Source organism: Elephas maximus, chromosome 1 (assembly GCF_024166365.1).
Source record: "Elephas maximus indicus isolate mEleMax1 chromosome 1, mEleMax1 primary haplotype, whole genome shotgun sequence".
NCBI classification, from domain to species: Eukaryota; Metazoa; Chordata; class Mammalia; order Proboscidea; family Elephantidae; genus Elephas; species Elephas maximus.
In genome coordinates, this window is record NC_064819.1 from 144,781,888 (window position 1) to 144,808,318 (window position 26,431).

At 39.3% G+C, this 26,431-nt stretch overlaps 1 non-coding gene across 1 annotated transcript; it reads left to right on the top strand.

The window, feature by feature from the left end:
- Nucleotides 1–16,438: 16,438 nt before the first annotated feature.
- On the top strand, nt 16,439–16,545 carry LOC126058156 (U6 spliceosomal RNA). Its single transcript, XR_007513120.1, has one exon. It is a non-coding gene; the product is annotated as a U6 spliceosomal RNA (small nuclear RNA).
- The last annotated feature ends 9,886 nt before the right edge of the window (nt 16,546–26,431 follow it).

Here is a 26,431-nt window from a genome sequence, read left to right on the forward strand (position 1 = left end):
TTTTCTTCCACTCTGCCGCAGACCCTCTGTTGTGATCCCAATCAGAGCAGTCGGTAGTGGTAGCCAGGCACTATCTAGTTCTTCTCGTTCTTTGGGTAGGCTGTGGTTCATATGGTACTTTAGTCCTTTGGACTAATTACTCCCTTGAGTCTTTGGTTTTCTTTGCTCTGGATGGTAAGAGATCAATAGTTGTATCTTAGATGGCCACTCACAAGCTTTTTTTTTTTTTTTAATAACTTTTATTAAGCTTCAAGTGAACGTTTACAAATCCAATCAGTCTGTCACATATAAGTTTACATACATCTCACTCCCTACTCCCACTTGCTCTCCCCCTCTTGAGTCAGCCCTTTCAGTCTCTCCTTTCTTGACAATTTTGCCGGCTTCCCTCTCTCTCTATCCTCCCATCCCCGCTCCAGACAAGAGTCGCCAACACAATCTCAAGTGTCCACCCGATATAATTAGCTCACTCTTCATCAGCGTCTCCCTCCCACCCGCTGACCAGTCCCTTTCATTTCTGATGAGTTGTCTTCGGGGATGGTTCCTATCCTGTGTCAACTGAAGGTCTGGGGAGCATGGCCGCCGGGATTCCTCCCGTCTCAGTCAGACCATCAAGTTTGGTCTCTCCATGAGAATTTGGGGTCTGCATCCCACTGATCTCCCACTCCCTCAGGGGTCCTCTGCTGTGCTCCCTGTCAGGGCAGTCATCAGTTGTGGCCGGGCACCAACTAGTTCTTCTGGTCTCAGGATGATGCAGGTCTCTGGTTCATGTGGTCCCTTCTGTCTCTTGGGCTCTTAGTTGTCGTGTGGCCTTGGTGTTCTTCATTTTCCCTTGCTCCAGGTGGGTTGAGACCAACTGCTGCATCTTAGATGGCCGCTTGTCAGCATTTAAGACCCCAGACGCCACATTTCAAAGTGGGATGCAGAATGATTTCATAATAGAATTATTTTGCCAATTGACTTAGAAGTTCCCGCAAACCATGTTCCCCAGACCCCCGCACTTGCTCTGCTGACCTTTGAAGCATTCATTTTATCCCGGAAACTTCTTTGCTTTTGGTCCAGTCCAATTGAGCTGACCTTCCATGTATTGAGTGTTGTCTTTCCCTTCACTTAAAGCAGTTCTTATCTACTGATTAATCAATAAAAAACCCTCTCCCACCCTCCCTCCCTCCCCGCCTCGTAACCACAAAAGTATGTGTTCTTCTCAGGTTTACTATTTCTCAAGATCTTACAATAGTGGTCTTATACAATATTTGTCCTTTTGCCTCTGACTAATTTCGCTCAGCATGCCTTCCAGGTTCCTCCATGTTATGAAATGTTTCAGAGATTCGTCACTGTTCTTTATCGATGCGTAGTATTCCATTGTGTGACTATACCACAATTTATTTACCCATTCGTCTGTTGATGGACACCTTGGTTGCTTCCAACTTTTTGCTATTGTAAACAGAGCTGCAATAAACATGGGTGTGCATATATCTGTTTGTATGAAGGCTCTTGTATCTCTAGGGTATATTCCTAGGAGTGGGATTTCTGGGTTGTATGGTAGTTCTATTTCTAACTGTTTAAGATAACGCCAGATAGATTTCCAAAGTGGTTGTACCATTTTACATTCCCACCAGCAGTGTATGAGAGTTCCAATCTCTCCGCAGCCTCTCCAACATTTATTATTTTGTGTTTTTTGGATTAATGCCAGCCTTGCTGGTGTGAGATGGAATCTCATCGTAGTTTTAATTTGCATTTCTCTAATGGCTAATGATCGAGAGCATTTTCTCATGTATCTGTTGGCTGCCTGAATATCTTCTTTAGTGAAATGTGTGTTCATATCCTTTGCCCACTTCTTGATTGGGTTGTTTGTCTTTTTGTGGTTGAGTTTTGACAGAATCATGTAGATTTTAGAGATCAGGCACTGGTCGGAGATGTCATAGCTGAAAATTCTTTCCCAGTCTGTAGGTGGTCTTTTTACTCTTTTGGAGAAGTCTTTAGATGAGCATAGGTGTTTGATTTTTAGGAGCTCCCAGTTATCGGGTTTCTCTTCATCATTTTTGGTAATGTTTTGTATTCTGTTTATACCTTGTATTAGGGCTCCTAGGGTTGTCCCAATTTTTTCTTCCATGATCTTTATCGTTTTAGTCTTTATGCTTAGGTCTTTGATCCACTTGGAGTTAGTTTTTGTGCATGGTGTGAGGTATGGGTCCTGGTTCATTTTTTTGCAAATGGATATCCAGTTATGCCAGCACCATTTGTTAAAAAGTCTATCTTTTCCCAAGTTAATTGACACTGGTCCTTTGTCAAATATCAGCTGCTCATACGTGGATGGATCTATGTCTGGGTTCTCAATTCTGTTCCATTGGTCTATGTGTCTGTTGTTGTACCAATACCAGGCTGTTTTGACTACTGTGGCTGTATAATAGCTTCTGAAGTCAGGTAAGGTGAGGCCTCCCACTTTCTTCTTCTTTTTCAGTAGTGCTTTGCTTATCCGGGGCTTCTTTCCCTTCCATATGAAATTGGTGATTTGTTTCTCTATCCCCTTAAAATATGACATTGGAATTTGGATAGGAAGTGCGTTAAATGTATAGATGGCTTTTGGTAGAATAGACATTTTTACTATGTTAAGTCTTCCTATCCATGAGCAGGGTATGTTTTTCCACTTAAGTATGTCCTTTTGAATTTCTTGTAGTAGAGCTTTGTAGTTTTCTTTGTATAGGTCTTTTACATCTTTGGTAAGATTTATTCCTAAGTATCTTATCTTCTTGGGGGCTACTGTGAATGGTATTGATTTGGTTATTTCCTCTTCGGTGTTCTTTTTGTTGATGTAGAGGAATCCAAGTGATTTTTGTATGTTTATTTTATAACCTGAGACTCTGCCAAACTCTTCTACTAGTTTCAGTAGTTTTCTGCAGGATTCCTTAGGGTTTTCTGTGTATATAATCATGTCATCTGCAAATAGTGATAACTTTACTTCTTCCTTGCCAATCCGGATACCTTTTATTTCTTTGTCTAGCCTAATTGCCCTGGCTAAGACTTCCAACACGATGTTGAATAAGAGCGGTGATAAAGGGCATCCTTGTCTGGTTCCCGTTCTCAAGGGAAATGCTTTCAGGTTCTCTCCATTTAGAGTGATATTGGCTGTTGGCTTTGCATAGATGCCCTTTATTATGTTGAGGAATTTTCCTTCAATTCCTATTTTGGTAAGAGTTTTTATCATGAATGGGTGTTGGACTTTGTCAAATGCCTTTTCTGCATCAACTGATAAGATCATGTGGTTTTTGTCTTTTGTTTTATTTATGTGATGGATTACATTAATGGTTTTTCTGATATTAAACCAGCCTTGCATACCTGGTATAAATCCCACTTGATCAGGGTGAATTATTTTTTTGATGTGTTGTTGGATTCTATTGGCTAGAATTTTGTTGAGGATTTTTGCATCAATGTTCATGAGGGATATAGGTCTATAATTTTCTTTTTTTGTAATGTCTTTACCTGGTTTTGGTATCAGGGAGATGGTGACTTCATAGAATGAGTTGGGTAGCATTCCGTCATTTTCTATGCTTTGGAATACCTTTAGTAGTAGTGGTGTTAACTCTTCTCTGAAAGTTTGGTAGAACTCTGCAGTGAAGCCGTCCGGGCCAGGGCTTTTTTTTGTTGGGAGTTTTTTGATTACCGTTTCAATCTCTTTTTTTGTTATGGGTCTATTTAGTTGTTCTACTTCTGAATGTGTTAGTTTAGGTAGGTAGTGTTTTTCCAGGAATTCATCCATTTCTTCTAGGTTTTCAAATTTGTTAGAGTACAATTTTTCATAATAATCTGAAATGATTCTTTTAATTTCATTTGGTTCTGTTGTGATGTGGTCCTTCTCGTTTCTTATTCGGGTTATTTGTTTCCTTTCCTGTATTTCTTTAGTCAGTCTAGCCAATGGTTTATCAATTTTGTTAATTTTTTCAAAGAACCAGCTTTTGGCTTTGTTAATTCTTTCAATCGTTTTTCTGTTCTCTAATTCATTTAGTTCAGCTCTAATTTTTATTATTTGTTTTCTTCTGGTGCCTGATGGATTCTTTTGTTGCTCACTTTCTATTTGTTCAAGTTGTAGGGACAGTTCTCTGATTCGGGCTCTTTCTTCTTTTTGTATGTGTGCATTTATTGATATAAATTGGCCTCTGAGCACTGCTTTTGCTGTGTCCCAGAGGTTTTGATAGGAAGTATTTTCATTCTCGTTGCTTTCTATGAATTTCCTTATTCCCTCCTTGATGTCTTGTATAACCCAGTCTTTTTTCAGGAGGGTATTGTTCATTTTCCAAGTATTTGATTTCTTTTCCCTAGTTTTTCTGTTATTGATCTCTAGTTTTATCGCCTTGTGGTCTGAGAAGATGCTTTGTAATATTTCGATGTTTTGGACTCTGCAAAGGTTTGTTTTATGACCTAATATGTGGTCTATTCTAGAGAATGTTCCATGTGCGCTAGAAAAAAAAGTATATTTTGCAGCAGTTGGGTGGAGAGTTCTGTATAAGTCAATGAGGTCAAGTTGGTTGATTGTTGTAATTAGATCTTCCGTGTCTCTGTTGAGCTTCTTACTGGATATCCTGTCCTTCTCCGAAAGTGGTGTGTTGAAGTCTCCTACTATAATTGTGGAGGTATCTATCTCGCTTTTCAATTCTGTTAAAATTTGATTTATGTATCTTGCAGCCCTGTCATTGGGTGCATAAATATTTAATATGGTTATGTCTTCCTGATCAATTGTCCCTTTTATCATTAAAAAAAAAAAAAATATATAGTGTCCTTCTTTATCCTTTGTGGTGGATTTAAGTCTAAAGTCTATTTTGTCAGAAATTAATATTGCTACTCCTCTTCTTTTTTGCTTATTGTTTGCTTGATATACTTTTTTCCATCCTTTGAGTTTTAGTTTGTTTGTGTCTCTAAGTCTAAGGTGTGTCTCTTGTAGGCAGCATATAGATGGATCATGTTTCTTTATCCAGTCTGTGACTCTCTGTCTCTTTATTGGTGCATTTAGTCCATTTACATTCAGGGTAATTATAGATAAATAAGTTTTTAGTGCTGTCATTTTGATGCCTTTTTATGTGTGTTGTTGACAATTTCATTTTTCCGCATACTTTTTTGTGCTGAGGCGTTTTTCTTAGTAAATTGTGAGATCCTCATTTTCATAGTGCTTGACTTTATGTTAGTTGAGTCGTTACGTTTTTCTTGGTTTTTATCTTGAGTTATAGAGTTGTTATACCTTTTTGTGGTTACCTTATTATTTACCCCTATTTTTCTAAGTAAAAACCTAACTTGTATTGTTCTATATCGCCTTGTATCACTCTCCATATGGCAGTTCAATGCCTCCTGTATTTAGTCCCTCTTTTTGATTATTGTGATCTTTTACCTATTGACTTCCATGATTCCCTGTTATGTGTATTTTTATTTATTTTTTTAATTAATCTTAATTTGTTTGTTTTTGTGATTTCCCTATTTGAGTTGATATCAGCACGTTCTGTTTTGTGATCTTGTGTTGTGCTGATATCTGATATTATTGGTTCTCTGACCAAACAATACCCTTTAGTATTTCTTGTAGCTTTGGTTTGGTTTTTGCAAATTCTCTAAACTTGTGTTTATCTGTAAATATCTTAATTTCGCCTTCATATTTCAGAGAGAGTTTTGCTGGATATATGATCCTTGGCTGGCAGTTTTTCTCCTTCAGTGTTCTGTATATGTCATCCCATTCCCTTCTTGCCTGCATGGTTTCTGCTGAGTAGTCAGAACATATTCTTATTGATTCTCCCTTGAAGGAAACCTTTCTTTTCTCCCTGGCTGCTTTTAAAATTTTCTGTTTATCTTTGGTTTTGGTTAGTTTGATGATAATATGTCTTGGTGTTTTTCTTTTTGGATCAATCTTAAGTGGGGTTCGATGAGCATCTTGGACAGATATCCTTTCGTCTTTCATGATGTCAGGGAAGTTTTGTGTCAGGAGTTCTTCAACTATTTTCTCTGTGTTTTCTGTCCCCCCTCCCTGTTCTGGGACTCCAATCATCCACAGGTTATCCTTCTTGATAGAGTCCCACATAATTCTTAGGGTTTCTTCATTTTTTTAAATTCTTTTATCTGATTTTTTTTCAGCTATGTTGGTGTTGATTCCCTGGTCCTCCAGACGTCCCAGTCTGCATTCTAATTGCTTGAGTCTGCTCCTCTGACTTCCTAGTGCGTTGTCTAATTCTGTTATTTTATTGTTAATCTTTTGGATTTCTGCATGTTGTCTCTCTATGGATTCTTGCAACTTATTAATTTTTCCAGTATGTTCTTGAATAATCTTTTTGAGTTCTTCAACAGTTTTATCAGTGTGTTCCTTGGCTTTTTCTGCAGTTATCCTAATTTCATTTGTGATATCATTAAGCATTCTGTAAATTAGTTTTTTATGTTCTGTATCTGATAATTCCCAGATTGTATCTTCATTTGGGAAAGATTTTGATTCTTTTGTTTGGGGGGTTGGAGAAGCTGTCATGGTCTGTTTCTTTAAGTGGTTTGATATGGCTTGTTGTCTCCGAGCCATCACTGGGAAACTAGTTTTTCCAGAAAATCTGCTAAAAAAAAAAATGCAGTCAGATCCCTATCAGAGTTCTCCCTCTGGCTCAGGCTATTCAGATGTTAATGAAGCAGCCTGGGGAGGGTGGGGGAGGGAACAGAGAGATAGGAGAGTAGCACCTCAGAATATAGCCAGAGTTGCTTGTCTTGCTTGGAATGGCTATTATATCTGAGATTCCCGCGGGGCATCGCCTATGTGTGCTGTCTGTGTGGAGATTGCCCCCAGGGGGTCTGGCCCGCTGGAGTCACGGTCAGATCCTCCGCTTCCAGCCCCACGCCCAGTGTCAAGGCTCCCCTACTGGGACGGTGCACTCTCGACTCCAAAATCAGTCGCTGCCTCCCGGGGACTTCTCGTCCCTCCAGCCGTGTGGCCGTGCCGCTCCCGAGAACCAGTTGGGCCTCCTCCCGGGGTTAGTTCAGATGGGTAGAGCAGCTCCCCGTGCTTGTGCCGTGACCGAGTGTCCCGGCTGGGACGCTGTTCTCCCCGCTCCAATACCAGTCGCTGCCTCCCGGGGACTTCTCCTACCGGCTGCGTCCCACGCCGCCCACACGATCCGGCTGGTCCCCTTCCCGGGGTTAGTTCAGGGGGGTGGAGCAACTCTCCGTGTTTATGCCGTACCTGCGTCCAGTCCAAATCCCTGCGGGACGGTTCCTCAGCTCGGACACTGCTCTTTCTGCTTCAAGACCAGTCACTCTCTCCCGGGGACTTCTCCTACCGGCTGCGTCCCACGCCGCCCGTGGAACCGGCTGGTCTCCCTCCCGGGGTTAATTCAGGGGGTTGGAGCAGCTCTCTGTGCTTGTGCCGTATCTGACTGGTATGCTGGCTCCAGGCTCTGGAAACAATCGCTGCTTCCCTGTATTAGTTCGTTCTCCGTCTCTAAATCTGTGTTTGTTGTTCAGGGTTCGTAGATTGTTATGTATGTGATCGATTCACTTGTTTTTCCGTGTCTTTGTTGTAAGAGGGATCCGATGTAGCGTCTGCCTAGTCCGCCATCTTGGCTCCGCCCTCCCATTCTCAAGCTTTTAAGACCCCAGATACTACTTACCAAAGTAGGGTGCACAACTTTGTCTTTATGAACTATGTTGTGCCAATTCATGTAGATGTTCTTTGGTCCTTTGCCTTCAGGCCTAGGAACTTCATCCCACAAGGTGTTTAGTTATGTCTAAGAAGTTTCCCTGACTGTGGCCCTTTAGTGCTGTATTGTGTATATTAACATATAAGTAGCACCTTTTTTTTATAGTTATGTATGAAGAAATATCCACCACCAAACCTATATCTGCAAGTGGGTGTGTTCCCTTACACCCTCCCACACCTCTTGGCATACCTATCTATGTATCCATTTGTAAATTAGTGTCTGTTAATATTATTGTTGCAGGATTGTCAATGTTATAGTAACTACTATTATTGCCATTTGTTCTGCAGTTCTCTCAGCATCCTCCCGTGCCTTGGTCATGCTTTGCTGACTTTCCCCATATTGTGCTTTGCCTTTCCTTTCACTGATATTAACACATACCTCCTATCTATTTGGAAATTTTCCCTCCTTCCCCATCCCACCCATGGTAACCACTAAAAAAAAAATAAAAAATAAAAAAATTTTCTGTGCGTAAACCTTTTCTATTTTCTTTATAACAGTGGTCTCATACAATATTTGTCCTTTTGTGATTGACTTATTTTAGTCAGCATAATGTCCTTCAAATTCATTCATGCTGTGAGATGTTTCATGGAGCTGTCATTATTCTTTATTGTTGCATAGTATTCCATTGTATGCTTGTACCACAGTTTGTTAATCCATTCATCTGTTGTTTTCATCTTTTGCTATTGTGAATAATGCTGCAATGATCATGGATGTACATATGTCTATTTGTGTCGCAGCACTTATTTCTTTAGGGTACATACCTAGGAGTGAGATTGCTAGGTCATATGGTATTTCTATTTCTAGCTTTTTAAGGAAGTGCCATACCATTTTCCATAGCAGTTGTACCGTTTTACATTTCTACCAGTAGTATGTAAGAGTTCTAATCTCTCCACAATCTGTCCAACATTTGGTATTTTGTCTTTTTTTGATTAGTGCCAGTAATATCAGGGTGAAACGGTATCTTGTAATTTTGATTTGTATCTCTCTATTTTTTTTTTAATGGCTAATGGTTTTTTTTTTTTTTTTTTTTTTTTTTTAATGGTTAATAGGGTTGCTATGAGTCAGAATTGACTTGATGGCAATGGGTTTGGTTTTTGGTTTAATGGCTAATGGGAACCCTGGTGGCACAATGGTTAATAGCTCAGCTGCTAACTAGAAGGTCAGCAGTTCGAATCCCCCAGCCACTCCTTGGAAACCCCATGGGGAAATTCTACTCTGTCCTATAAGGTTGCTATGAGTCAGAATCGACTTGACAACAACGGATTTGGTTTTTGGTTTAATGGCTAATGATCACCAGCATTTCTTCATGTGTTTGTTAGCCATCTGAAGGTCTTCTTTGGTGAAGTGTCTGTTCATATTCTTTGCCTATTTTTAAATTGGATTGTTTGTCTCTTTGTTGTTGAAGTGTTGAAATTTTCTATAAATTTTAGAGATTAGACTCTCGTGGACATGTTATATAAAAAAAAAAAAAAATGCTATAGCCAAAATTATTTCCCAAGTCTGTAGGTTCTCTTTTTACTTTTTGAGGAATCTTTTAATAAGCATAAGTGTTTAATTTTTGTTGCTGTTGTTAGGTTCTGTCGAGTCAGTTTCAACTCATAGCAGCCCTATGTACAGCAGAATGAAACACTGCCTAGTCCTGTGCCATCCTCACGTCATTGTTATCCTTGAGCCTGTTTTTGCAGCCACTGTATCAATCCACCTTGTTGAGGGTCTCTGTTTTATTGTTTAATTTTTAGGAGACCCATTTATCTAATTTTTTAGTTATACTTGATGTATTATTTATGCCATATATTAGAGCCTGAAGTATTATCTCTATTTTTCCTTCCATGATCTTTATAGTTTTGTATTTAGGTCTTTGATACATTTTGAGTTAGTTTTTATGTATGGTGTGAGGTATGGGTCCTGTTTCAATTTTTTTTTTTTTTTACAAATGGATATCCAGTTTTGCCAGCACCATTTGTTCAAGGACATTTCTGTTCCTAGTTTAACGACCTCTGTCCCTTTGTCACTATCTTTAAATCAGCTGTCCATAGGTGGATGGATTTACTTCTGGGCTCTCAATTCTGTCCCACTGGTTTTTGTGTCTTTCATTGTACCAGTACCAGTCTGTTTTGACTACTGTGGCTGTATAATAGATTCTGAGATCAAGTAGTGTGAGGCCTCTACTTTATTCCCCTTCTTCTCAAATGCTTTACTTATCTGGGACCTCTTACCTGTATAAAGTTGGTGAAGAGTTTTTCCACCTCATCAAAGAATGCTGTTGAAATATGGATCCAAATTGCCTTATATCTGTAGATCACTTTGGGTAGTATTTATCTTTTCACAATATTGAGTCTTTCTATCCATGAACATGGCATATTATTCCATTTATGTAGGTCTATTTTGATTTCTTGCAGTAGTGTTTTGTAGTTTTCTTTGCATAGGTCTTTTATATCCCTGGTTAGATTTATTCTTATTTTATCTTTTGGGGACTATTGTAAATGGTATCATTTTCCTGATTTGCTTTTTGTAGTTCTTTTTGTTGGTATAGAGAAACCCAACTAATTTTTGTATGTTGATCTTGTATCCTGCTACTTTGCTGAATCCTATTAGTTTCAGTAACTTCTTTGTGGAACCTTTGTAGTTGTCTATGTATATATATAAATGGCATGGGGGCAGAGTCTGACCTCCTTCAACTTCAACAGGAGGAAAGACAATCAAGATCAACAGCTGAAGGCTGATTCCTATGATGTGTAGACCAAACATGCTCTTCTCTCCACCATCTTTACCAATTCTGACACTAACCATCCCTCCCACAGTACTCTCTACTGGGCTCAATAATTCATTGTAAGGGCCACACAGAACTCACAGACCATGGTCACAATTATGGGGTTTATTAGGGAAGTAACTGTTACAATTCAGGCTCAGGAGCACTCAAGATGCAGTTCTTCCATGAGGATAACCTTTTTCCAGCCATGCTCGGAGGCACACCTCTCCCTGGCCCTCAGTCTGTGCCCAAAGGCACTCAATTTTCTCTCTCTGTGGGCTGGGAAGCCCAATGCACTGTCTCTTGCTGCTGGGTCCCAGTTGCTTGTTCTCTCCTGCTGGTCTCTCCTTCATTGGTGGCAGTGGGCTCCTCCTCTTTTCTCTGGAATTGGCTCTCTTTTAAGGCAAAACTGAACAATTCCTTTGGTAGTCCACAGTTACCCTATGATACAGTTACCTGGGTGGGAGTTACAAGACCATGGCTAGGGAGGTCACATGCAGAAGTCATTAACTGCACCACAGTATAGTATCATAACTATGAATAGGATAGTTTTACTTCTTCCTAACCAATTTCGGTGCCATTTATTTCTTTTTCTTGCTTTATTCCTTCAGCTAGGATTTTCAGCAAAATGTTGAATAAGAGTGGTGATAAAGGGCGCCCTTGTCTAGTACCCCTTCTCAAGGGGAATGCTTTCAGTCACTCTCCTTTGAGAATAATGTTTGTTCTTGGTTTTGTATAAATGTCCTTTATTATGTTGAGGAATTTCCCTTCTATTCCTATTTTGCGGAGAGTTTTTATCAGGAATGGATGTTGGACTTTATCAAATGCCTTTTGTGCATCCATTGAAATGATCATGTGATTCTGTTTTATTTATGTGGTAGATTACATTGATTTTCTAAGGTTGAACAATCATTGTATACGTGGTATGAATCTAGCTTGGTCGTGAGTTATGATATTTTTGATATGGTGTTGACTTCTGCTGGCCAGAATTCTGTTGAGAATTTTTGTGTCTATATTCATGAGGGATATTCGCCTGTAATTTTCTTTTTTTTTTTTTAGGGTGTCTTTGCCTGGCTTTGGTATCAGGGTTATGCTGGATTCATAGAATGATTTTGGGAGTATTCCTTCCTTTCTATACTCTGAAAATATGTGAGTAATATTGGTGTTAGCTCTTCTGTGAGTGTTTGGTAGAATTATCCTATGAAGCCATCTAGGCCATAGGTTTTTTTTTTTTTTTTTTTTTTAAACTGGGAGTGGTTTTTTTAAATTAACTTTTCAATTTTTCTTTTTTTTTGTTACAAGTCTGTTCAATTTTCTGCCTCAGTTTGTGTTATTTTAGGTAGGTAGTGTGTTTCTAGAAATTTGTCCCTTTCCTCTAGGTTTTCAAACTTATAAGAGTACAATTTTTCATAGTATTCTGGTATGATTCTTTTTATCTCAGTTGGTTCTATTGTAATGTCACCCATCTCATTTCTTATTTGGGTTATTTGCTTCCTCTCCTGCTTTTCTTCTGTCGGTTCAGCCAGTGGTTTGTTGATTTCGTAGATCCTTTCAAAGAACCACCTTCTGGTTTTGTTCATTCTTTCTATTGTTTTTTTCTCTTCTCTATTTCACTTATTTCTGTTCTCATATTTATTATTTCCTGTCTTCTTGGGACTGTGGGTTTTTGCTGCCTTCTTTTTATTTGTTCAAGTTGTAGAATTAATGTTTTGATTTGGCGTTTTCTTTTTTTGAGGTATGCATTTATTGCTATAAATTGACCTCTGAGCCTTGCTTTTGCTGTGTCCCAAAGTGTGGTAAGATGAATTTTCATTCTCATTTGATTCTAGGAATTCTTTTCACTCCCTTTGATTTTTCTTCTATTATCCAGTTGTTTTTAAGTGAGGTATTATTCTGTTTCCATGTACTTGATTTCCCCCCCCCCCTTACTATTCCTGTTATCGATTTCTACTTTCATGGAATTGTGATCAGAGAAAATGCTTTGAATTTTGAATTAGTAGAATTTTGAATTAGTAGAGAGTAAGTGAAGACTTTTTTTTTAAGTGAAGAGGAGAACACTCAGTGAGATGGACTGATGCAGTGGCTGCAACAATAGGCTTAAGCATAACAATGATTGTGAGGATGGTGCAGGACCAGGCAGTGTTTCATTCTGTTCTACAGAGGGTCGCTATGATTCTGAATGGGCTCCATAGCACGTAACAATAGCAACAACAATATTGACACAAATAAATCACTATTTCCAAAGCAGATTGTGCTGTACATCCTGTTTGATATAAGATAATAATTTGGGGGATAGTAGGGGCTACTCTGTCCTATAGAGCCACTATGAGTCGGAATCGACTAAACAGCAGTGAGTTTTTGAGAGGGGCTATAAAGAAGCCTAGCTGTTACAAGTCCCCACATGTCTGTCAGTTTATCATACTGGGGGGCTTGCATGTTGCTATGATGCTGGAAGATATGCCACCAGTATTCAGATTGCCAGCAGAGTCACCCATGGAGGACAGGTTTCAGCTTTCAGACAAGACGGACTAGGAAGAAGGACCCAGCAGTCTACTTCTGAAAAGCATTAGCCAGTGAAACCCTTACGAACAGCAGTGGAACATTGTCTGATATAGTGCTGGAAGATGAGCCGCCCAGGTTGGAAGGCACTCAAACGATGACTGGGGAAGAGCTGCCCCCTCAAAGTAGAGTCGACCTTAATGATATCGATGGAGTAAAGCTTTCAGGACCTTCATTTGCTGATGTGGCATGACTCAAAATGAGAACTGCAAACATCTATTAATAATCGGAACCTGGAATGTAAGAAGTACTTATCTAGGAAAATTGGAAATCGTCAAAAATGAAATGGAATGCATAAACATTGATATCCTAGGCATTAGTGAGCTGAAATGGACTGGTATTGGCCATTTTGAATCAGACAGTCATATAGTCTACTATGCTGGGAATGGCAACTTAAAGAGGAATAGTGTGGCATTCATCATCAAGAAGAACATGTCAAGATCCATCCTGAAGTACAACGCTGTCAGTGATAGGATAATATCCATATGCCTACAAGGAAGACCAGTTAATAGGACTATTATTCAAATTTACGCACCAACCACTAAGGCCAAAGATGAAGAAATAGAAGGTTTTTATCAGCTGCTGCAGTCCAAAATTGATCGAACATGCAACCGGGATGCATTGATAATTATTGGTGATTGGAATGTGAAAGTTGGAAACAAAGAAGAAGGATTGGTAGTTGGAAAATATGGCCTTGGTGACAGAAACAATGCCAGAGATCAAATGATAGAATTTGCAAGACCAACGACTTCTTCATCGCAAATACCTTCTTTCACGAACATAAGTGGTGACTATACACATGGACCTTGACAGATGGATTGCACAGAAATCAAATTGACTACATCTGTGGAAAGAGACAATGGAAAAGCTCAATATCATCAGTCAGAACAAGGACAGGGGCCGACTGTGGAACAGACCATCCATTGCTCATAGGCAAATTCAAGCTGAAACTGAAGAAAATCAGAGCAAGCCCATGAGAGCCAAAATATGACATTGAGTATATCCCACCTGAATTTAAAGACCATCTTAAGAGTAGATTTGGCACACTGAACACTAGTAACTGAAGTCCAGACCAGTTGTGGAATGACATCAAGGACATCATACACAAAGAAAGCAAGAGGTCATTGAAAAGACAGGAAAGAAAGAAAAGGCCGAGATGGATATCAAAGGAGATTCTGAAACTTGCTCATGAAAGTCAAGCAACTAAAGCAAAAGGAAGGGTTAATGAAGTAAAAGAACTGAACAGAAGATTTCAAAGGGTGGCTCGAAAAGACAAAGTATAGTATTATAATGACATGTGCAAAGAGCAGGAGATAGAAAACCAAAAGGGAAAAACACATTCGGCATTTCTCAAGCTGAAAGAACTGAAGGAAAAATTCAAGCCTAGAGTTGCAATAGTGAAGGAATCTATGGGGAAAATATTAAATGACACAGGAAACATCAAAAGAAGATGGAAGGAATATTCACAGTCATTTTACCAAAAAGAATTAGTCCATGTTCAAACATTTCAGGAGGTAACATATGATCAAGAACCGATGGTACTGAAGGAAGAAGTCCAAGATGCTCTGAAGGCATTGATGAAAAACAAGGCTCCAGGAATTGGATGTTTCAACAAATGGATGCAGGGCCGGAGGTGCTCACTTGTCTATGCCAAGGAATATGGAAGACAGCTTCCTGGACAACTGACTGGAAGAGATCCATATTTACACCTATTCCCCAGAAAGGTGGTCCAACCAAATGCAGAAATTATAGAACAATATAATTTTTGATCACTAATATCACACAAAAGCAAAATTTTGCTGAAGATCTTTCAAAAACGGCTACAGCAGTATATCAACAGGGAACTGCCAGAAATTCAGGCTGGTTTCAGAAGAGGACGTGGAACCGGGGATATCATTGATGATGTCAGATGGATCCTGGCCAAAAGCAGAGAATACCAGAAGGACGTACCAGAAGGATGTTTACCTATGTTTTATTGACTATGCAAAGGCATTCAGCTGTGTGGATCATAGCAAATTATGGATAACATTGCAAAGAATGGGCATTCTAGAACACTTAATTGTGCTCATGAGGGACCTTTACATAGATCAAGAGGCAGTTGCTTGGATAGAACAAGGGGATACTGATTGGTTTAAAGTCAGGAAAGGTGTGCATCAGGGTTGTATTCTTCCACCATACCTATTCAATCTCTATGCTGAGCAAATAATTGGAAAAGCTGGACTACATGAAGAAGAACGAGGCATCAGGATTGGAGGAAGACTCATTAAGAACCTGCATTACGCAGATGACACAACCTTGATTGCTGAAAGTGAAAAGGACTTGAAGCACTTACTAATGAAGATCAAAGACCACAGCCTTCAGTATGGATTACACCTCAACATAAAGAAAACAAAAATCCTCACAACTGGACTAATGAGCAACATCATGAGAAATGAAGAAAAGATTGAAGTTGTCAAGGATTTCATTTTACTTGGATCCACAATCAACAGCCATGGAAGCAGCAGTCAAGAAATCAAACGACGCACTGCATTAGGAAAATCTGCTGCAAAGGACCTCTTTAAGTGTTGAAAAGCAAAGATGCCACCTTGAAGACTAAGGTGCACCTGGCCCAAGCCATGGTATTTCCAATCACATCATATGCATGTGAAAGCCAGACAGTGAATAAGGAAGACTGAAGAAGAATTGACGCCTTTGAATTGTGGCACTGGCGAACAATATTGAATATACCATGGACTGCCGAAAGAACGAACAAATCTGTCTTGGAAGAAGTACAACCAGAGTGCTCCTTAGAAGCAAGGATGGCAAGACTCGTTTTACATACATTGAACATGTCATCAGGAGGGATCAGTACCTGGAGAAGGACATCATGCTTGGCAGAGTACAGGGTCAGCGTAAAAGAGAGCGACCCTCAACAAGGTGGATTGACACAGTGGCTGCAACAATGAGCTCAAGCATAACAAGGATTGTAAGGATGGCGCAGCACCAGGCAGTGTTTTGTTCTGTTGTACATAGGGTTGCTATGAGTAGTAATCAACTCAACGGCATCTAACAACAACAACAGGTGGTACAAGCAGTTTATGATCCACCGCTAGCCTAAAGTTTGGCAGTTGGAACCCACCCAGTGGTACACAGCATACTTAATTGTGCTCACGTGAAACATGACATAGACCAGGAGCCAATCATTTAAACAAAATAATGGGATACTGTGTGGTTCCAAATCAGGAAAGGTGTGTGTTAGGATTGTATTCTTCCACCATACTTATTAATCTGCATAAAAGAAGCTGGACTATATGAAGAAAAAGGCTGCATCAGGATTGGAGGAAGACTCAGTAACAAACCTGCAACATGTAGATGACACAACCTTGCTTGATGAAAAGGAAGAGAACTTGAAGCACTTGCTGATGAAGCTAAAATACTACAGCCTTCGGTGCTCACTTCGGCAGCACATATCCTAAAATTGAAATGATACAGAGAAGATTAGCATGGCCCCCGCGTAAGGATGACCTGCAAATCCATGAAGCATTCCATACTTTTTGTTTGTTAAAGCCAAAAAAAAAAAAAAAACAAAAAAGACTGCAGCCTTCAGTGTAGATTATACCTCAACATAAAGAAAACATAAATCCTCACAACTGGACCAATAAGCAACATTATGATAAATGGAGAAAATATTGAAGTTGTCAAGGATTTCATTTAACTTGGATCTGCAATCAATGCCCATGGAAGCAGCAGTCAAGAAATAAAAAGACACATTGCATAGGGTAAATCTGTTGCAAAAGAACTGTTTAAAGTGTTTTAAAGCAAAGATATCACTTTGAGGACTAAGTGTGCCTGACCCAAGGCATGGTATTTTTGATTATCTCATATGCATGCAAAAGCCGGCAATGAATAAAGAAGATTAAAGAAGAATTGATGCATTTGAATTATGGTGTTGGTAAAGAATATTGACTATACCACAGACTGCCAGAAGAGTGAACAAATCTGTCTCTGAAGTACAGCTAGAATGCTCCTTAGAAAGGAAGATGGCAAGACTTCATTTCACATACTTTGAACATGTTATCAGGAGGGAATAGTCTGCAGGAGAAGGACATTATGCTTGTTTTTTTTTAAGGTAGAGGGTCAGCGAAGAAGAGGAAAAGCCTTAACAAGATGGATTGACACGGTGGCTGTAACAATGGGCTCAAACAAACCAACAATTGTGAGGGTAGCTCAGAATTGGGCAGTATTTCTGTTGTACATAGGGTTGCTACGAGTTGGAACTAACTCAATGGTACCTAACAACAATAATAAATGTTACCACAGAAGAAAGGCCTGGTAATCTCCTTCTATAAAGATAACAGCCAAGAAAACTCTGTGGAACAGTTTTACTCTGTAACATATGGGGTCACCATGAGTCAGAATCAACTCTACGGAAATGGGTAAAGGGATATAATGGAATCACCAGTGAGGTTAAAGGCAGGGTTCTTGGATTCTCCTACCCATGTTGCCATCAACCTTCTTTGCAGCCTTAAGCAAGTCACTCTTAACGCGGTTACTCAGTAAACTGAAATTGAAGAGGTGGAATTAGGACCAAGTCATTGATTTCTCAGCCTTGTATCTGGAAATCCAGGTTTCCACATGAGAGTCTGAGAATTGTAGGGCAGGGAGACTGACAGATAGGATGGTGGATTCAATCCCTCATTAAAAAGGACAATGCTTCTTTTTACTTAAGTATTTGGGAGTTTTACTTACGGATTTTGTTTGGAAAAAAATATCCCACCACTAAAAACTGCTTGAAAAGCTATAAGTATCTTTAAACTTCAAATTGCTTTTTATCTTCTTCTCTAATAATTTGCATACAATGCTGGTATGTGATAGAAAGAAGCTTTTTTTGTTAAGATAGAACAACCAAAGGCAAATAGTAAAGAATTTTTCACAAAGTAAATAAATAATGGGCTCTTCTAAATAGTTTCTTTTTTTCTAAAAATGTTATATCATACAGGTGTTTCATGATCAAAAACTCAGAAAATGCTACAAATCTCTTGGAGATTTACAGTGAACGTTAAATGATTGGAGGCACTCATGAGTCTTACAGTAGAGAAACCTTAGAATTTTTGTTCAACCTAGGGTTTCCTGGCTATATTAGATGACAGGTTTACAGATGATACCTGTTACTACTGTAGGAACATGCTGCCATGGGGAAAGCAAAGTGAGGCATAAAGAAGATACTCGATATTCCATAGCCTATTTTTTTTTTTAATATAGCTAAGGTGGAAGAAAAGGCTGATGTTCTACTTACATACAGTTTGCTATTATATGCAGTTGATTCTGACTCATAGTGACCCTGTAGGGCAGGGTAGAACTGCCCTGCAGGGTTTTTTAGGCTGTAATCTTTATAGAAGCATATCTCCAGGTCTTTTCCCCCACAGAGCCACAGGAAGGTATGAATCACCAACCTTTTGGTTACCACCGGAGCGCTTAACTGTTGTGCCTGCAGGACTCCTTCCATAAAGATTACAGCCAACAAAACCCTATGGAGCATTTCTACTCAGTAACGCATGGGGTTGCCACGAGTCAGAATTGACAAGACAGCAACAGGTTATGTAGCTAAAACTTAGTGAAATCACCAAGAACATTAATGAGCTTTACATTCTCCTATCTCTTGACATGAATATCTTCGGATTTTGCTGTAACATCCATCCCAGAGAGTGCCTGATACACTGATATATATGTTTTCCAATGTTGAGAAAAGATGACTAAATGCAGAATAGTATCCTTAAATGAAATGCCTAGATGGTAGATTTTTTTTTTTTTTTAAATCTGGCTAGTGAGTTGTTATTAGAGATGTTTACCAGAAAATGAGAATTATAGAACTGTGTTTCTATAAAGGAAGATTCTAGACTCAATGGAGAATATTCTGGTATGAAGATAACCAGCATCTGATTCACTTCACATTTTTCCAAGTTTAAACTAAATGATTCAAGAATCTTTCAATATCTTCAAAAAAATGAAAGGTAAGCCACTGAGTCCAGTAAGAATAAACCAGCACTGAATTGTTTCTGCGATTTGTGTCTTCCCTGCATGAGGACTACAGAAATTATCACTGCTTCTATTTTTTTTTTAGTGAAAAGAATTTCAGGCAAAATATATGAGGACTATATATGTATATGAGGACTGTAATATGGACCCAAAATGTTTCTTCATTTTCTCCAGAAAATCAACTAGCAAGTTAAATTTTTTAGTAAATCCTAAAGAAGTATTTATTGAAATGAAATTTTACGATATAATATGCAGCGTATAAATAATGAATTTAGAAATATGTATATACAGAGAGAAGAGAGTCTGAGATTTCTATAGATATTATCAACAAAATGAATTTTATTGTAATCGGATTTCACCTGCATAAAATAAGACTTCAGGGGCATAAAAATAACTTTTCTTTCAGATATTTGTTTTAAAGGTGCTTTTAAGAAATAAAATTTATGCAAAACTGTAAACTGAACAAACAACTGTGAGCTTCTTTTCAGACAATGTGTTTTTAATAATAGAAATAGAATCCATTCACAGACAAGAGAAATATTTTGTTTACCACAGGGATGATAGGTATTTAATAATAAAAGGTAGTGAGCTAAATAAAGGCTTCTGATGATATAATTCCATTAATTAATGGTTTTGCAAAGTAATGATTGGTCTTATCAACTTAAAAATATTAGAAACATTTAGCTATTAGTCTAACTGCATGTTATTTTAATGATATTTATTTCTTATATACATGGTAAACACATTTTATGTAAATTAGCAAAAAACATTGTGATTGTACATTGAATTAATCTATCATAGCAAAAGACATATAAATAAATCAGTTAACAGTTCAAGAACTCAAAACTGATATGTTTTTTATGTTCCACTATTTTCTACCTGAGTAATAAATATCCAACCAAGGAGACTATTAAAAAAAAAATGTTTCAGGACATGCTACTTGGAGCTTGGAACTCTTATGCACTGCTGGTGGGAATATAAAGGGGTACAACCATTTTGGAAAATGATATGGTGGTTCCTTAAAAAGCTACAAATAGACATACCATACGATCCAGCTTTCCCACTCCTAGGAATATATTCTAGACAAATAAGAGCCATCACATGGATACACATGTGCACACCCATGTTCATTGCAGCATTATTCACAATAGCAAAAAAAATGGAAACAATCTAAGTGCCCATCAACAGGTGAATGGATAAACAAACTATGGTACATGCACACAACAGAAAACTACACAACGATAAAAAAAACAATGATCAACCTGTGAAACATCTCACAACATGGATGAATCTGGGAGGCATTATACTGAGTGAAATAAGTCAATCACGAAAGGACAAACACTGTATGAGACCACTATTGTAAAAACTCATAAAAAGTTTTACACACAGAAAGAAACAATCTTTGATGGTCACTAGGCAAGGGAGGGGTAGGGAGGGGTTGGGAGGAGTGGGGAGGGAAAAACACTAGCTAGACAAGAGATAAGTGGTAAGTTTAGTGAAGGGTAAGACAGTATACAATACTGGGGAAGTCAGCACAACTTGACCAAGGCAAGGTCACAGAAGCTTCATAGATACATCCAAACTCTCTGAGGGACTGAATTCCTGGGCTGAGGGCTGGGAACCATGGTCTTAGGGGACATCTAGCTCATTTGGCATAACATAGTTTATAAAGATAATGTTCTACATCCTACTTTGGTGATTAGTATCTGGGGTCTTAAAATCTTGTAAGCCACCATCTAAGATACTCCCACCCCATCTGGAGCAATGGAGAATGAAGAAAACCAAAAACACGGGGAAAGATTAGTCCAAAGGACTAATGGACTAGAACTACTACAGCCTCCGCCAGACTGAGTCCAGTACAACTAGATGGTGCCTGGCTACCACCACCAACTGCTCTGACAGGGATCACAATAGAGGGTCCCACACAGAGCTGGAGAAAAATGTAGAACAAAATTCTAACTTACAAAAAAAGAAAAAACCCAGACTTACTGGTCTGACAGACACTGGAGAGACCCCAAGAGTATGGCCCCCAGACATGTTTTTAAGTCAGTACAGAAGTCACTCCTGAAGTTCACCCTTTAAGCAAATATTAGACAGACCCATAAAACAAAATGGGCACACCAGCCCAGAGGCAAGGTTGAGAAGGCAAGAGTGGATAGCAAGGTGGGTAACAGGGAGCCCAAAGTTAAGACAGGGAGAGCGTTGACATGTCTTGGGGTTGGCAACCAATGTCACAAAACAATATGCGCATCAATTGTTTAATGAGAAACTAATTTTCTCTGTAAACCTTTACCTAAAGTACAGTAAAAAAAAATGTTTCATTTGAGGTAAACAACTCATATTATAGAAATAGTAAAAGGCATTCTTTTTCTCCTATTGTAACTTAATGAAAAAGATCATTGTCTTTTCAAAGATGTTTTAAGCATACCATACATATATCAAGATATAGAACATCACCAGCAGCCCACAGGATCCTTAGGGCTCTTTTCCAGTCAATAACCTCCCCAATACCACTAAAAAAAAAAAAAAAAAGATAACCATTATTCTGATTTTTTTCACCATATGTTAATTTTGCCTTTTCTTGAACTTCATGTGAATGAAATCATACTATGTATCATAAAGACATGCTTTTGTATCTGGTTTCTTTTGCTCATCATTATGTTGGTGAGATTCATCCATGTTTTTACATGTAGCTATTATAAAAAAGAAAAAGCTGGTATAGACTTTTCTGGGCATGTCTTCTGAAGGACATATGTACTCATGTCCCTTGGAGTAGAATTGCTTGCCCATGGACAGACATGGTTGTAGCCTTACCAGATAATGCCAAACACGGTTTTTAGTGGATGCTGTCTTTTGATTAGGAAAAAGACTGTGGCACTCAAATTTAGCCAGTTTAAAGGATCTTAAGAACTTACAGAGTTTGAACCCCTTTGTTTTAATCAAGACTTCAAACTGGCTCTTCCCGGCTCACTCTTAGCTGAGGAAGTGAAACTGGAACAGACCGAATTTTTTAAATGTGGGTAAACTGGAACGATAACCAGATCGGGGAAAATTATGAGTTGGAAGCCCTGATAGAAACTGAATCTCCCTCTTAGGAAACAAGGGAAGTGGGTAGTCCAAGATGGTGGAGTAGTCAAATGCTTCATATTGTCCCTCTTACAACAAAAACCAGAGAAAACAAGTAAATCAGATACAGAGGACAACGTTGAAACCCTGAGCATTAAAGACAAGGTAAAAGAATTTTATTGAGTGCCAAGTGGAAGGATAGATATTATAATGGATCACCAGTACTCTACTAGCCAAATCTGCACAGCATGGCTATATTGAGACAAAGCAAGCACTATTCCCTGTCAAAACCCCCATCACTTGGTGCAGTCAAACAGGAGTGGCTGTTCACTCAGGTTCAGAGCCAGGCAGGAGTTCTTCCTGCCCTATGAAAGTTAAGTACATGGACCCCACTCACTGTGCCCACCCCAGTCCCCTGTGATAGAGGCTCATGGGTCTGTGTTACACACACCATCCTCTTCACCCATACCCCCTACCCACACAAAATCGCAGTGTGGTGACACCCACCATCACCCCATCCCCTAAGCTGGGAACCCACAGACTAGAGGTGACCACCCCTTTACTCAGTCACTAGAGCCAGGGGCCCACAGACTGACAGCACCTCCTATTCCCTCAAGTCACCTCCACCAGGCCACTGAAAGCCAGCTGAGATGGTTAGGATTGTATGTCAACTTTGCCAGGCCATTATTCTCAGTGGTTTGGCAGTCATATGATATGATCACGCCATGATGGGATCTACTGTGAGTAGCCAATCAGTGGAAAGGGAGTTTCCTTGGGCATGTGACCTGTGTCAACTGTAAGTGTACATTCTGGCAAGCCTCATGGCTTTTGCTCACTCTAGATCCTGTAGCTGGCTCCTATTTGTCTGATCTCTGGTTCTTGGGACTTGAGCTAGCAGCTTACTTGAAGTCTTACCTGCCAATCTTGGGATTCACCAGTCTTCGCAGCATGTGAGCAACATCTCTGCTCTCTGACCTGCTGATCTTGGGTTTGCCAGCCTCTGCAGCTATGTGAATCAGGAGCAGCCTCCCACCTGATCCATGGACTTGGGATGTTCCAGTCTCTACAACCATGTGAGTTGTTTTCTTGATATAAATCCCTATACATATTCATACACTTTACTGGTTTTGCTTTTCTAGAGAACCCAGCCTAAGACACCAGTGGTGCCTCCTATTCCATCTGACCACCTGTGCTGGGGCTCTGAGGCTCAGTGGTGCCTCCCACTCAATATAGCTACCTGCGCTAGGTGCCGGAGAGTGGGCAGTGCCTCCCACTCCCTCCAGGCACCTGTGCTGGGGGCCCAAGGACCAGTGGTGCCTCCTATTCCCTAGCCACCAGCACCAGGGACCTAAGGACCTGTAGTGCCTCCTATTTCCTATAGCCACCAATATTGGGGGACCAAGGGCTAGCTGCACAATCTCCCTCATGATGCACCCTAGTGGACAGTGGCATGCTCTCCAACTGGGCATCTGTAGAGAGGCAACATCCTTCCTGCCTTGCCCCCTGCATCACCCCGACCCTGCATCTGGAGGCTTGTGCCTACTCCAAAATTCCCCACACAGCCCTGCCTGCATGGAACCATCAGTGATAGTTTCCACACCACCCACTCTGTGAATGACAACGTGGGCACCCTAGCCTCAACCACCCAGTAAATGCCAGAATGCACACGCAACATACAACCCAGTGACCAGGGAAAACACCACTGCATCCATAGCCAGGTAACTGGACGGACAGACACATCACCTCCCCAGAAACACCAGCTTCATGCTCAGCAGCCCTGAAAGACTAGCAAACAGAGACAAGTGCTCACACACCCAGTTGCTGCCCCATCCCCCTGGAGACAGGAGGTGAGAGCTTCAGTGCAGCCACATTAGCTGCCAGAGTAGCACACATGCCCAGCCTACTCAGATACATCAAAACAAAACAAAAATTCAGGATTATAATTATAAATTATATATAGATAATTATAAATTATAAATAAATAAATAACTTCTTGATGTCTTGGACACAACAGACAATATCAAATCACATTAAGAAGTAGGACAAGATGGCTCCAGCAAGTGCAAAATAAAGAATAGAAAACGAGCTGGAGGAAGAAATGGCAGTGGAACTACCTGATGAAGAATTCAGAAAACTAATATACAGGGCTCTCCAAGAGATGCAAGAAAGAGACCAAGAAAAACGCAGACAAAAAACATAGACAATATCAAGGAAAACAAATCCAAATCAACAGAAGAATTTAGGAAAACAATACAAGAAAAATATAACAAAATAAATAAACAATTAGGAACTATACAAAACAGCAACAAGAAATCCAAAAGATTAACAACAAAATTTCAGAAATAGACAACTAGATGGAAAGATACGGAAGCAGAATTAAATCAGTAGAAGACAGAATCAGTGAACTTGAAGACAAATCCCTTGACACCAATGTGTTTGAGGAAAAATGAGAAAAAGGAATGAAGGAAGCCTAAGAATTATGTGGCACACAATCAAAAGGATAAATTTGCACTTGATTGGTGTTCCAGAACATGGGGAGGCAATGGAATACACAGAGAATAGTTGAATATTTGCTGACAGAATACTTTCCTGATATCATGAAAGATGAGAAGATATCCATCCAAGAAACTCAATGAACTCAATACAGGAAAGACCCCAAAAGAAAGTCATCAAAATATATCATAATCAAACTTCCAAAGCCAAAGACAATGAAAGAACCCTGAAAGTAAGTTGGGAAAAACGAAAAGTCACCTACAAGGCAGAATGAATAAGACTAAACTCTGATTATTAGGCAGAAAGCGTGCAGACAAGAAGGCAATGGGATGACATATATGAAACCAACCAAGAATTACACATGCAGCAAAACTGTCTCTCAAATATCGTGGCAAAATTAAGACATTTCCAGATAAACAGAAATTAAGGGAATTTGTAAAAACCAAACTAAACTGACAAGAAATATTAATGGAAGACCTTTGGATAGAGAACCAAAAACATCAGATAACAACATGAGATTAGATCACAGGGCAGCATCAGCCAGATACCAATATGGATAAAGAATTCTCAAAAGTAAAACAAAGCTAAAAGACTGAAAACAGGAAACCAGAGACATCAATCTGTAAAAGACAACAAAGTCAAAAAAAAAAAAAAGAGAATAAATGGTGTAGTTATAGAACTTGCATATGGAGAAGTCAAGAGGATATCAAAAGACAAAAGATTGGTTAAAACTTAAGAAGGTGAAGGTAAATTTCAAGGTAACAACAAAGTCAAAAAACTTGACTTCTCCAGGGACAGATTCCTCCTAATAACATTTCCCAAAGTATGTGAGATTAGTCTCCCCATCCTCCCTTCTAATGAGCATTCAGGTTGTACTTCTTCCAAGACAGATTTGTTCATTCTTTTGGTAGTCCATGGTGTATTCAATAATCTTAGCCAATACCACAATTCAAAGGCATAGATTCTTCAATCTTCCTCATTCATTGTCTAGTTTTGCATGCGTATGAGGCGATTGAAAACACCATGGCTTAGGTCAGGCGTACCTTAGTCTTCAAGGTGACATCTTTGCTTTTTAACACATTAAAGAGATCTTTTCCAGCAGATTTGTCCAACGCACTGCATCTTTTGATTTCTTGACTGCTGCTTCAATGGGGGCTGATTGTGGATCAAGTAAAATGAAACCCTTGACAACTTGAATCTTCTCTCCTTTTATCATGAAGTTGTTTATTGGTCCAGTTGTGAGGATTTTTGTTTTCTTTATGTTGAGGTGTAATACATATGGAAGGCTGTGGTCTTTGATCTTCATCAGTAAGTGCTTCAAGTCCTTTTCACTTTGAGCAAGCAAGGTTGCGTCATCTGCATAACATGGATTGTTAATGAACTTTCCTCCAATCCTGATGCCCCATTCTTCTTCATATAGTGCAGCTTCTCAGATTATTTGCTTAGCATACAGACAGAATAAGTACGGTGAAAGGATACAACTCTAATACACAACTTTCCTGGCTTCAAACCACACAGTATCCCCTTGTTCTGTTTGAATGACTGCCTCTTGATCTATGCACAGGTTCCTCACAAGCACAATTAAGTGTTCTGGGGTTCACGTTCTTCTCAATGTTATCCATAATTTGTTATGATCCACAAAGTTGAATGCCTTTGCATAGTCAATAAAACACAGGTAAACATCTTTATGCTGTTCTCTGCTTCCAGCCAGGATCCATCTGACATCAACAATGTTATCCCTGGTTCCACGTCCTCTTCTAAATCAGGCTTGAATTTCTGGCAGTTCCCTGTTTATATACTACTGCAGGGGCTTTTGAATTATCTTCAGCAAAATTTTACTTGAGTG